Below are 12,945 nucleotides of genomic sequence, written 5' to 3' on the forward strand. Positions count from 1 at the left end.
CCCTGAGAAGCAATCACTGTTAAAATGGTGGATTTTATTACATTCAATAAAACACTTACATGTTTCAGAAATGACATCTCAGTTTTTCAAATAGCTAGAAATTGCTGAGCTTAATGGGCACTGGAGTGATGATATAATCATAGTTTTCTCTGGTGTACAGCCCCTATCATTTATTATTTCAACTATTGTACACTGGAATCTGCTTACTCTGACAGCCCTGCCTCACCACAGGTCAGCTTGATAGCATCAGCTGGGAATGGGTAATAACCAAACTGCAGTGTCTGCAGGCTTAGAAGAGCTAACTTTAAAGGTAAAAGTGAGCTTAAAAGTACATAAAAGAAGGTGTGACAAAAATGAGAATTGAGGCATCTCTCACTTGAGTATTGTACAGCTTCGTGGATTTTTGATTTCCAGATGTTTTACTGATCAGACATTCCCTGGAGAGTTTTATTAAAATTCTAGAATATATCAGTCTGTCTCAGTTGCTTATGGTATTTATGATATGGTGCATGGTTATGTAGTGATGGAAGCACTAAATTCCAGAGTTAAATACAAACAATTTGCTTGATACTGTGGAGAAAAAGAGAAGAATGTATGAAAAGTGAACTTCAGAAAACTCTGGTATATATTGAAAAAATTATCTTCTGTTTTCCCCGTGCCCAAAACTGCCTCTTCTGCCATATTCATTAGATAATATAGTCAATCACAATTTTGCTGCTGTTATCTTCTCCTAAGTGATCTACTTCAGGCTCCCATAGAGACTGTAGGGAATCAATCCAGTGGTGGATGTGTTTTTCACCAATTCTCACACTGCAGAGGCAGCAGCAGTGACTGGCCTCCTCACTACTTTGTGTTACTGGCTGCAGTATAGGCGTGTTCAACCCCATGGAGCCCAAGGAAAACAACCACTTTGTGTTGTGAGCTGAATCCCCGGAAAATAACACTGAAATGAATTTCATACTATTGCTCACAGTCCAGCATGATCTTGCTGCCTCACATGGCTACATTATGTCCTGAACGTGATCTTGGCTATTTTGGGATAGAGGCTGTGATGCGCACAGGGCATAGAATGAGAACTCAAGATGAACTGAGTCTGACCAACTTTGTGGAGCCTCATTCAAATTCTCAGAGCTATGTTTGCTGAGTACTTCTTGCAGAGATAGGTGGGATCTCCTCCTACAGGACAATGCTCAAGGCAAATACCTTCTTAATTTGTTTTTCAAATACTGAGCTGTCTATATCTGCCTATGTCTAAGATCTTTCTCCTCCCAAAATCTCTTCCTTGCCTTGGAAAAGTACTGGGTTTTAAGTACATCCAGATTTCTGGTGAAGAACTGTCTGCCAAAGGTGATCACAGAGAGTATTGTGTTTTTTATCCATATTAAATAGAACCAGATTGAAGGCTATGAGCAGAAAATTTGTATTGCTATGTATACAGGAACATCTTAGTTGAGTAAGTTCATAAAAGAATGGTTAGCTATCTGGAATAGGATCCTGTTATCCGCAAGAATTATATTTTCTGCTCGTAGTGTTTATGCCTTCTATAATTTGTACCTGGTAACTTTTGTTTCCCCTAGACATGTCTAAGGCATTCTGCATTTTTTAATCTTTCCTTAAAAGTCTATCCCTCTCAATCCCATAAATCATCCCAAATCATTGCAGTTCCCCAGTTCCCCTTTCACAGCAAATGCATATTCTTGACCATAAAGTATCCGTAATTAATGAAAAACTCCAGATACTGCTGTAGCAAACCCATATAGATAAGAAAGTGTTTTGTGATTAGCTGCCTGGTTTGTTGATTGGGTTTTACGTTCCCTTCTCTGTCATATTACATTGCCAATTCATGGCTAGCATCTTGATCACAATTGCTCCAAAATGCATACTGCTATTAGCACTTCCTGGGCCTTAATCTAATCATAGGATGCTAGTGTTTTTCATTAAATTCCCTGGTATATTCTGGACTGCAGTTTCTGAAGTTGAACTTTATTTCTACTGTAACTTTTTCTCTACTACACTTTTGTTTCTGAAACACAATGCAACCAGAATTTAAAAGAATCCTGAAGGAAAAAAGAAAGTGAAATGAAAATAATCACATGCATTTTAAAATAAAAAGCTATCTATCTCTGAAGCAATTTTCATTTTCACTTGATAGTGTGAATACTAGATATTTCTCTGATGATTACATTCCTTTCTAAAATTACTATTTTGTTTCATTAAGGTTCATATCTCAAATAGCACATTCAGTCTTTTATTTGCTGATACAAAATTCAGTCATAAAAAAAAAAAAATAAGGAAAATAAACCCTTCAAAATAAACACTACAGATGAGCCATAAAATGTAGAAAGGAACTGAGTAATTATCATTAATGTCCAGGAAAACCAGCACTTTTAGTTTAATATTCCAAATTATCTTGACCTGTTTTAAACCAAATTCTGATAATATATTCAAATTAAATACCAGAATCTTTCTCTGATCTAGGAATAGGAGTTTACAATCACGGAGAGTTGGCATGGGTTTCATATTTTTATTTCTTTACTATTTTCCACTTCCAAATTTGATTACAGTTAATCTTTTTAGTTTGTTTTTGTTTTGTTCCTGAGCGATGAGAACCAAAAGTCTCCTGAAATCTTTTGAAGGGTGATCTTCCAGAAATTCTTGCCATGCACATTATTATCTAATTTTCTCAATCAAAAGGTGTTTAGAGGTTTCAGTAAGAGCTCAGAGCAGCCCACAGTTATCACAGTGAGGTGAGCAGATCATAACGTGTACAACTCACCTGAGAATTTCAGAGAGAATGCAATTTTTTAAAAGTGTCTTGACCAGTTCAGAGATGATGAAAAGGAAATTGAAGTTGGTTTCAAACAATGGCTATAAAGAGAAGCCAGGGCTAATCCTAGAGCAAAGCAAAGTTGAATATAGTAATTACACTTCAGTAGACAGAAAAAGAACATTCTGCCTGTAGCTGTATACAAGTGTAATGGCAAATATAGGGCAGACAGTGATGGAGGTTTTCCACTAAATAATCAGTACAACTCTAGAGACAAGGCAGAAAAATGAACAGAGTCAAGCAGACAAATGAAAAACAAACAAACAAACAAACAAAAGCAAAACAAGTAAAATGGAATAGACTGTAAGTGAATGTACCAGGATTTTAATTAATGAGAACACAGGAGACTGCTAAAATAAGTACATTACTTGATGGCAAATTAATATTATATGATGAAACATCCCACAAGGGAAGAATTGGGTATGCTAATATTGTATGAAAGAGATTGCCACTGGCAAATATTTTACTGTAGAGAGTTCTACATTAAGTATAAACTAAAAAAGAAACCTCTGTAATATATGTCATGAAATTTTAATTGCCTAGAACTTACAAAGCAAGATAAAAGCTTGATTGTACACCTTTGCATCCTTTTGATGTTTTTTTATTGACCGCTGATCCAGAATTGCTTTTAGAAATGCAGTGCTACGTGAGTAATAAAAAAGACATCTTGTGGTACAAAGTTATAATTCTCAAGCAAAGATATTTAAAACTATTATTGGCTTACTAACTTAGAGCATCCTGAGAGTTTATTTGGCTTTAGAATTCAATTTCCCCCCCATTGGTTCAATAATGCTGTCTGACCTTTGGTAACATTTGTGCATTTGTGCAAAACACACCTGTTGTTTTCACTAATGTGAAAGGATTGAATGAGGATGGGATACAACACCAGATCTGCAATTTGATGTATTTTTAGAAAACATATGTTTCTTATTTTGGCTTCATTTTTATTTTTATTTTTTTTTTAACTCTGCAAAACCTAAAATGTAATTGAATACATATTTCCAACTGAAAAGTTGAAAAAGGAGCTTCTTCAGTTTTGCTTGTTGGACTTGGATAACCCTCTGCGGAAAGGAAACTATCCAAGTCTTCCTGTTTTGGCCTATGACTTTTTAAGGTACATGGAGCTGCAACAAACAACCATTCAAGGCCATAAATCTGCCTGGATTCACAACATTCACTGACCTCAGTAAACTCTCTGGAGAATATGATTCAAGTTTCATATTTATAAGGAAATCTGAAAATAGCAGGATTTCATGCTTCCTTGGATTAAAAGAAACAAAAAACAAAACAAAACAACAACAACAACAAAAAAAATCAAACACCAAAAACTGACGAACAGCAAGACCCAAATTTACAGTCTGTCTTTATATGTTGTGCTGGATTATATGAATCACACACAGATGTATGTTATACTATCTGTATATACATATATATATGTATGTTGTTAGTAAATTAAGTAGCCCATATTCAGTTCTGTTTCTTATTTCTGTCGAAGTCAAATAGGAGAATTTCGATTATTGCTACCATTTCCATGGATGGGCTAGCTCTAGTTGACCAGTTGCCAAATAAAAGTTTGACTTCATACTTTTACATCCCTTTGAATCTGAACAAAGTTCGTTAAAATATTTGTCAATGCTTTTGTCTTGGCATTTGATGAAATCTGGTTTGATCTTAATGTTTGAGATGAATAAAAAGACAGAGGCTGGTCTTCAGCTGCTGCAAACTGGCATAGTTCCATTTCAATGAAGACCAGAGTTTTCAGCAGAACCCAGCTGGGCTCACAGTTAAGTTGACCTATTCCATCTGTGGTTTGTTCCTTGTTTGCTTTACAGTTAAAATCGAGAGTGTTTCTGAGTATTTCCTCATTCTGCAAGCATCAAGTATGTGAATGAGTAGTTTCTCTTGTGTTTTGAGGGGAAAATCTGTCTAATGGTTTCATATTTGCACTTGGTTACTTCGCTTCTTTATTGCTGACTCCCTGCTATTTAGCATATTCTCTTCCATGACAGTGTTTCTTTTGTGCTGCTGCTGGTTTTGTTCTCCTGTCTTCTTGCTGTTCTCTTGAAGATACCTGACAGTTCACTGCCTGGTGTTTAATTGTTTCAGGCATTCTGTCTTCCAGGTGATGGCTTGAGTATTAGCAATCTGTTAAAACTTCACAGAGACTTATCAAATTATAATGAAATCTGTGAGACAATGATTTCAAAGGTCTGAATCTTAGCAGTATACATTGAGCAGTATAAATAAGCACGTCTTTCTCTTTCAACTACTGATTATACACACATAGAGTATCTTCTTAAAAAAAATATACTTGTATGGAGAATGCAATGTTTTCAGTTTCTACTCAGTAAAGCATAATGGCAATGTTAATGTGGTCATTGCAGGAAGTCCAGAACAATCAAACAGCATGGTACAGTTGGATACAGAATAGGACAGGCTGAAATTACTATGAGCTGCAATGTAGTATATGTTGTAGTGTAGTATATGTAGCGTCTGTTTAGTGATGTTAATGGGGGTTGGAAGTAGGTGATCTTTAAGGCCCCTTTCAACCCAAGCCATTTTGTGATTCTAATCCTGAATTAATGTCATTGTCAGATGCAGCCACAGCATTGCCTGAGAAATCACAGGGGTATTTCAGTTCTCTTTGGGTACTGTCTGTGTCAGCTGGGATTTTCTTTTCCTTAGTGCTTCACCATGGCAAAAAATGTGAACCCAAATCTGAATTCTCTAAAAGTACCTCAAGGAACTTCTGTGCCAGACTGTCTGAGGCTCTTCAGAAGTTTGTTCTAGTGCTGGAACATTCAGAGTTGTTAACATAATAGGGACAACTGTAAAAGGGAAAAGTACTGAAATAACTCTGAATTCTGTATAGATTTGTAAGAAATCATGGGAAACAAAACAATTGGCAGGGATGTCAACAGTAACAAATAAAAGTGAAGGTTACTGTACTTCAGAGAAGGCGAATGCCTTAGACAGAGTTTGGAAAAGACAAAAAGTAAAGACAGGGAGAATGAAAAGTCTTCTTGATTCCTATCTCTGCTGCATTTGACTCAGATTTAAGTGCAGTGTCCTTAGTAATCCTTGACAGAATTATCACCTTTTACTGTGGTCACACTGGTCTGCAGCTGCCCTGAAGACAGCAAAGATGATTGAGTCGCTTTGTCTTTTTCCCTACCTTCAGCCTGTGCCAGCAAAGGTTTTATCAGACCCAAGCACCTGGATTAAATGTGTCAATGTCACTTTGACATCAAGTCTCTTACCTGTCTGTTGAGCTATGTCACAGGCTAAACGAGAAGTTAACTGCTGCCAACATGGTATATAGCAAGCAGTACATTTAACATCATGATTTTTTCGATCAAAATATTGGAGACTTATGCTGAAACTGAGTGCCTTCCAGGAGTTGCATTCTCTGAACAGCAGAAGTTAAAGATCATTCAGTGTATTGCTAACCTGGAGGTATGATATCATATGTATCTGTTGGAATCCGAATCTGAGGGTCAGCTTCCCACAAGATGGTGGGATGGGTATGACTGACTTGAACTCAACCTGTAAATGAACTCAAACAGGAACAATCTGTGTCTCATCAGGTCTTTCTCATACTTGTGCTCCTTATGGGCAGACATAAGTGCAACCACTCCACTTTGCTCCCACCTCCTGAGCTATAAACATTGCTAAACACGGAAAGTGCATTGTCTCATGCTGGGTGTATTATTTTTAGGGATGGATGGAAAGGGGTGGAGAATGTGAGAATCTAAATTAGAAACATGCCACAGAGTATCAGGAGACCTACTCTGTGAATACTTATGATTGTCTACTTTCAGTGTGGAAAGCAGTGTTAAGGTGGGATTTGCATTGAATCAAATCACAAGTGACAGTGTTTTTTTCTGAGTGGATATTGGTGGCACAGATATCCTAGAATCTGGCAAGCAAATGTCTAAAATAGGAGTTTGAAAGTGCACTGACTACAGATGGATTATTCTACAGATGCACAGGAAGTGAATCAGATCTATATGTTTCCTTACAATTCTCCTACAACAGTGTCCTGCACCTTTCATAGACTCATAGGATCATAGAATGGCCTGGGTTGAAAAGGACCACGGTGATCATGTAGTTTCAACCCTGCTGCTATGTGCAGGGTCACCAACCATTATACTAGGCTGCCCAGAGCCAAATCCAGTCTGGCCTTGAATGCCTCCAGGTATGGGACATCTACAACTTCTTTGGGCAACATGTTCCAGTGCATCACCACCCTCTGTATGAAAAACCTCCTCCCAGTATTGAACCTAATATCTATCTTTCATTGCTGTATTCCTGTGCAGATACATAATGCCAATGGCATACCCAGGTATTCCTGAAGGTCCAAGATAGACTTACAGCTAAAATTTCTCTGTTTGCTGCCTGCATGGCAGTCATTCAGGTGTACAGCTCATCACATTTACATTTGTGGTATGGGTTGTAAGCACACAAAAACTGCCAGAGTAAATTTTTCAGGTGTTGCTTCTACCCATAAAATGATGGTGACCCTTTGAAAATAAGCTCACAGAAAGCAAGATATGTATAGAAAACCATTTATTTGATAGATGTTAGCTGCAGGGGAAGGATAAAACAGACCCTTGCCTATAACTGCGTAGGGTAATCATTCCTGTAAGTGAAACATCCTACTGTAATCACACAAAGACTGGAGCACTGTGGAGGCAAAATCAAAATGCTAGAAGACAAGTTGTCCTCCAGTTTATTAGGTTTCCTTCCCGGGAGGGCTACATTCAATTATATTTTTCAGTGGTTTGCCAAAAGTGCTTCACAGTTAAGCCAGCTGAGTTTGCATTCAGATTTTCTGCTTTAAGTTACAAATGTCTTGCTTTTCAAAGCTTTCCAGCTGACCTGAAGTGGCATGCTAACAGTACTAGAGCTAATTGAATTTATATCTCATTTTTCATTCCTGAAGCCTTACAGACCATTTCCTCATTAAAAAAAGGTGAGTGTTTGCACAGAAGCAGACAAGAGAATTAAGCAGCAGGAAAATCTCTCCGACAAGACGTTGTCTCTTTCTTTTGTTTTTTGAGATTGACAGCTGGATACTTCTGTTAACTCATATTTATCTTCCACTAACATAATAATTGGGAAATGACTACTCTGCTAGAGTAGAAGTATCCTGTGGTTAAATGCAAGAGACTCTGTTGCCTCAAGGCTGTGCTCTCTTCTGTCTTTTTAGTGCCATTTGTATATATATCCCTATAAAATTTGAAGATCTTCATCCATCATCAGAAAAGCACAACTCTACAAGAACTGTAAAAATTTCAGATAATCCATGTTACAAAGAAAGTGCTTATCTAATTATTCCGTGCACATGCCTCAGATTTTGATGTTCAGTGTTGTATGAGTTCTCAGTAAAAGACATCATTTTGCATTGCATGTTTTCTTTCCATTAAAAATAACGTCCACTTTCAGACATTTAGGAAATGAACCTAGGAAGTTTTCTTTTGCATCACAGAAAAACACCAAATATTCACATTATTCTCAGTGTTCCTTTGCAGTTCGTAATCCCTCAAGCCATCTAGCTCATACAAACAACTGTAGAAAAACTGTACCTGAGGCCAGGTACACACTGAATTTGGGCAGAAGTACTTTGCAGGCCTTAAAATTAAATAAGCTTATTCAGATAGAATGATATTGCTGTTCAGTAGTATTTATTGAAGTAGAAAACAAGCAATGGCTCAGCATTTTTTTCAAAATGGTTCTGAATGTAAGCTGATTTCAGTACAGAAGATTCTGTGTTGACTCCCAGATCTCATCTGTCAGAACTCAGGTGCTACAAAAAACTTTTACAATTATTTTTCCTGCAAATTAAAAACTATTTAATGAAAAAGGGTGAAATAAATAAATTAATAATATTGCTGTGATGGTAAGTGCAATGTAGCAGGAACCTAACTTTCATTTGCATTGATTATTAAAATGCCTCTTTTATTGAATTACCTTATTTTATCTGCCAAGAGAAATTCTTTGAGTAACTAGTTTTCAGTCTGTGCCTCCCCAACTCATTATTGAAGCAGTACATAGATATTTGGAGATACTGAATGCACAGAGGCATGATCAAAGAGGAAGGAATGATCATAAGTGGAAGATTAGGTCTTTGCAGTGATCAAGAGCACTAAAAGGTGTATGTGGTATGTTCAAAAGAGCAGGTGTCCTCTTTGGGAGAATAGAGACTGAAAATGCTAATTTTTCTTCTGTTGCTGCTTTGCATTTCTGGTCAGTGAAGCAACTATATAAAACAGCCTGGCAGTATGTGTTGCTATAATCCTCCAGAACTACTGGGTATGTTTGGTTTTGCTGATGTCCTTGGCTAGAGGCTCTAAGCTACTCTACATATACAGTTTCGGCTCTTCTGTGCTTCAGAGCAACTGTGACAGGGAAGATTCCGAAAGCAGGCACAGTCATCCTTCTGGCTGAGTGCACCAAGAAGCAGGGGCAGTGGTGTTTAAGATACCCTTCTGAGTGTCAGCATACACAGTCCCAGAAGCAAGTTCATGGCTCCCTATAAGCTAAACCTCAGTGAACTGCTCCATACTCTCCCAGTGCTGCTTTGCCAACTACTGTGTGGCAGATGCAGAGAGAATTACTGCACACTGGGTGGCTGTTCAGATGGGAAAAATAAATAAATAAATAAATAAATAAATAAATGTGGAATTAAAATATTTCATGTGCTAGTTCTTTTTTAATGGTTTGTACATCAACACTTGTGATGTCATCAATGATTAAAATGATATGTAATTTTATATTAACTGCTGCTGCAATGACAGCAAAGGATTGCAAGAAATTTCCCTTTGAACTGTTGTTCGTTCAGACCTTCAGGAATTTGTTGAGAGAGGAAATCATATTTAGCTGAACTGTTTTTTCAGTCTTGCAAGGGTAATGATTTTTGAGCTCAGTCTTCATTGGTGAAATGTTTTATTCAAAACTAGATAAATGTTTCAATGCTGGAAATCATAGTCAGCATCACAATATTAGGCAAATCAGATGCTGAAACTTTATCGGTAAACAACATCATTTGAAAAAAAAATCAGTTGCTCCATTTGTTCTTTAAATTTTTGTGATCATACACAAGTGACTCCTTTGGTCAAACTCTGTTATTCATGGGGCAGATTTGTAGATTGGAATGTTCACTTTTGAGGAGACGTGCTGAGTGAAGACCAGTGAGTGCTGATCTGAATATATCACAGAGCTTGTATTGAAGCTTATCTGCATAGAGACTTAAAGAAAAAAAACTGGTCCTGGAACTGTTGTAGTGCTTTTGCCAAGGAGCTGAAAGGTTCATGTCAGATTTCAAGTCCCTGCTGGGCAGACTCATTTGATTTTCTGGCATCTAATTCAGACATCATCCTGTTGGGAGAAGTAAACACGGTGGGACTTTCTGGAAATCAGCTGGACTTTGGAAATGTCTGTGTTATTACTTAAGTATTTGCTCTGCAAGCAAGATCCATGTTCACAGCTGTGATGTATTTTTCTCAGCTCATGTGGATGACTTGCAGAATCAACATGTTTTTTTCCCCTGCTTGTCTCCCTGCAATGGACAAAACTCTGTAAGGTAGAGGTTGCACTCTGAGGAACCTTCTTTGCATGTTTTTCTAAAACATAGAGGCATTTTGCTGGAAGCCTGCACATTTCCCTCTTATCAAATATTTAGGGGTATTATAGATCATTACAGGTAAAAATAAGTAAGGATATAAGAGCTTCCACTTAGACACAAAAGTTGTCTTGTGAATCTTTTGGAAACTGAGGTTCTATCTAAGATTTGGTAAATAAATAGGTTTTGATTTAAGAATAACCCAGAATCTACAGATAGATCAATGCTGTGGATCTACTAGCAGAAATATTCCTTAAAAAAATTATATATATATAATATAAATATATATACATACATAAATATATATATACGCATATATATGTGTGTGCAATCAGAGAGTTGCTCAGGTTGGAAAAGACCTTAAAGATCATCATCAAGTCCAACTGCAACCTAATAAACTTACCCTAACTCTGGCAGCCCACTGCTAAATCACATCCTTGAGCACCACATCCAAATGGTTTTTAAACAGACTGAACCACCTCCATGGGATCTATCATCTATCTATCTATCATCTATCTATCTATCTATCTATCTATCTATCTATCTATCTATCTATCTATCTATCTATCTATCTATCTATCTAATCTATCTGTATATGTATATACGTATATATCGTACATCTTTGCTTCGATATTTCTACAGTAATGGAAATATCATATAATATTGAAGTGTTGCTGTAGGTGACTTGAGTTAGAATCCAGAAGCCTGGAAGGTTTTGATACCTATACTGTTTTTCTGATGTTCTCCTTTCCCAGTGTTGCTCTTCTGAGGGCTAACAAGGTCTGAAAAATGACCTCATATTGATAATGTTCAGAAAAAATGCACTGACAGTCTGAAGAGAGAAAATTCTGTTGGGATGGCCAGAATAAATAGTGCACAAGTGCCAGGAGAAGAGACTTGTGTGTTCAAGCAGGCATGAGTAAGAAAAAAACCTGCATATTGGGAGCTAGCAGTGGGACACAAAGGGAAAGAAACATCCGAGGTGAAATTATGTTGGAGATTTTTTTTTAAATAGGTATTTTTATGAGTAGGTTATTGTTAATAATATGTTCTAGCACTAGGTTATCAATAGTTTTCATAGTTGCTGACTGACTTATACCCAAGATCCATCTGCAACACTGACTTTGAAGGAAAAAAAAAAACAAAAAAAAACAAAAAAAACTTGAAATATTTTGCCTTTTTTTTTTCTTTGCTTAAGTTTCAGCAATTTCAATATATTTCAAATGTAGTTACCCTGGTATCTTTCAACAGTCCAGGAAATGAATGGCAAAATAATTCAGATTAAAGGCTAAAAAAGGGATCAGGCAAAATCACTGTTGTCTTCATGTGCCAAAATATTTTGCCTGTGGGTAGTTAGAGCATAGTAGAATAAAATGCTTGCAAAGTCAAATAGCATACTCAAGAGTCAGGGTTTCTCCCTGCTTTTGATACAGTGGGTCGTGATTTTTGTTTCCTTGTTCTTCTGAGACATATATTTCATACACGCATTCTAGGACAATGTGTAAGGTATTTTAGTTGCTTTCCCCTCTGTATAGAGAAGTCTGGCTGCTCTAGATGCTGAATATGGATAGCCATTCCAGAAGTCTATGTCTGAGAATTCTGTGGTGCAAACATGAGAATATATACGTCTGATGCCAGCCAGGGGCCAAGACGTGATGGTATAGAGATGACGAGGCAGAGATGAGAATGTACCCTGCAAGTGAAAGAACAGTTTTCACCTTGGTGAACTGTTTGGCCCATACCACCTTTCCTCTTTGAATAGTTTAAGCAGTTAGAAAGCAGTGTAATTTCCTTTATATGTCCACCCATAAATATAATGCAGATAGATCACTAATTCCCTTGTTTTTTTTCAGTTCCTTTCTTCATTTAATGAGTTCAGATGTGGATATTTTGTTCTGTGAGGACATCAAAAGTAGAAAAATGGCTCAGGATAGTGTATTCTTTCCTATTCTTTACTTATCAAGGATGAATATATATATATATACTGCAATACTGTTGCTGTGGAAAGAACACAGCTTTCTGAGTGCCTGCTCTCTTCTGGTTATCCCAGTGCTGGGGAAGAAACAGCAGTTGATTTCATACCCACACCCTCAGCCTCCCTTCCTTTTTATTCTGCCTGATAAAGCAGTAAATTTTCATCACTTATTCTGCAGTCAAGTTGGGGTCAATCATAATCTGACTATTCATGTCCGTGCAGTCCTTTGAAAATATGAAGTGCTGTAAGGCTGTAAGTGCTGAGTGATTTCAGAGGCCTTTTTATGAACACAGTCTTTTTCTGCTGATTTATAAACATCATGTTTCTGTTGCTCATAGTGAATGAAATACAATGCTTTGCAGTGGCAGAGTGTGAAAGAAGAGGCATAATCTACCACAAAAATATTAATGCTTGAAAGTAAGGAATACATTTTTAAGAAAAGGTAAAACTATGTGCATTTTTATTTTGTTTTTGTTTTGGCATGTGTCTTCTGAACTAGTCAAAACTCAATAATAGATT

Source organism: Coturnix japonica, chromosome 2, assembly GCF_001577835.2.
Source record: "Coturnix japonica isolate 7356 chromosome 2, Coturnix japonica 2.1, whole genome shotgun sequence".
Lineage (NCBI taxonomy): Eukaryota > Metazoa > Chordata > Aves > Galliformes > Phasianidae > Coturnix > Coturnix japonica.